This window comes from Microtus oregoni, unplaced genomic scaffold (genome assembly GCF_018167655.1).
Source record: "Microtus oregoni isolate MIOR12 unplaced genomic scaffold, Mior012 000052F_000, whole genome shotgun sequence".
In the NCBI taxonomy this organism is placed as follows: Eukaryota; Metazoa; Chordata; class Mammalia; order Rodentia; family Cricetidae; genus Microtus; species Microtus oregoni.
The window spans coordinates 3,124,619-3,126,136 of record NW_024543812.1 but is presented as its reverse complement, the minus strand read 5'-3'; the positions used below and the strand labels follow the sequence as shown (position 1 = coordinate 3,126,136).

The 1,518-nt window shown below is 38.1% G+C and overlaps 1 pseudogene; it reads right to left on the bottom strand.

The window, feature by feature from the left end:
• Positions 1–424: 424 nt before the first annotated feature.
• On the bottom strand, positions 425–1,303 carry LOC121437326 (annotated as a pseudogene).
• Between the last annotated feature and the right edge of the window lie 215 nt (positions 1,304–1,518).

Sequence of the window (1,518 nt, the reverse complement as noted above, 5' to 3'; positions counted from 1 at the left end):
TTAATACTGAGTTCTTCATTGTGGCTATGTTTTTCTAAGCTACTAACTTTTTTTCTCGGAAATCTTGTTTACATGGAGTGTTTTTAATGGATCAGTAACAATCTTTTTTTTTAACTTATCAAACATTTTATTCCCAGATATTCCTTGCTAATGCACCTCTTATAACCCTTACAAAATAACTTTCATATTCTGTAAATCATCCTGCATGTTTTCTTTTACAGCAACTGTAGGCAAGAGAATTCTATAAGCTCTGGAAAAGTTTTAGGAAGACATCTTGTATTTTTATATACATAAAACTATCTGTTGGGATATAAAAAGTGCTCCTGAATTATCTGCCTACATAGGAGTTGTATATAGTTTTGAACCATATTCAGCGCACAAACTGAGAAACAATATTATCACATTTTTGTCCTCTTGCTTTATTCTAGGGAAGACAACTCTTCCTAAGCCCTTCTTTTTCTTGTTGGAACTCCTGCAAATGCTGCTGGTTTTGCTCCAATCTGTCCTCCAACCACTGTAGTAGAGGCCCACTGACTGCTGACATCTGACTGCACAAATTCCTGGTAAACCCTGGGCCATTATGGATCTTGGTTATTGAGTCCAGATGTGTAAGGCTATGAATCCTTCTATATGCATCCTGTTCTTCCTGACATAGGATCTTTGGCAGTTCTACTGCTGATTCAAGGCATACCTTCCCAATAGTGATATGAGGTAAAATATGGATTGGGATTTCAATTCTCTCATACTCTGAGCTTTTTTGTGCTTGTATGGATTGGAAGCAAGTGTAGAGTACCCGACCAGTCTTTGTGTTTTTGTCTTCTATGAAACAGGAAAAAATAAGTCCTACAAAGCATTGATCCATCATTTGGTACATGGCTTGTGTACAAACATCAACATGGGAAGGCCAGACGGTTATGTGAGGGTGAGAATGATACCAGCCAACAACTCTCATGGGACGACCTGTTCATTCAGCCAACCTCTCTGCTTCTGTTGAGGCTGCAGACAGCTGCTCTGGAGAAATTTCTACACGGTCCTTTCTCTTGTCAGAACATCGCAAGATAATGACAGAATGGATGTGAACAATTCTGATGGTATCCATCTTTTCTGCAACTGTGTGCATTTCAGTTCCAGTGTATGTAAATTTGGAGTCACTCCTTATGTCATCATTCAACTCCCCTATACATAGACCCATCACCTCCTCCTTTTCAGTGCTCAGAGCATGGTTGTGACAAACTAGGAAAGCGTCAGACTCAAGATGAACCGCTTGCACAGCTTGCATCACCTGCACTGCCATCTTTGTTGGTTCCACTCCGATCAGTAACAATCTTAACAGGAAAATTTGTATATTCCATTTATGTCAATGCATTTGCTATGTCTAAAGGATCGAGGTAATGTTTTGACCATTAATATATATTTCAATTGGTTTACATAGCAGACCCCTATAAAGTATACAATTGGAATATATCACAAGAGATTAGATTTTCTTTCAATAATGTAAATAGTTCTATACTGAAGAAT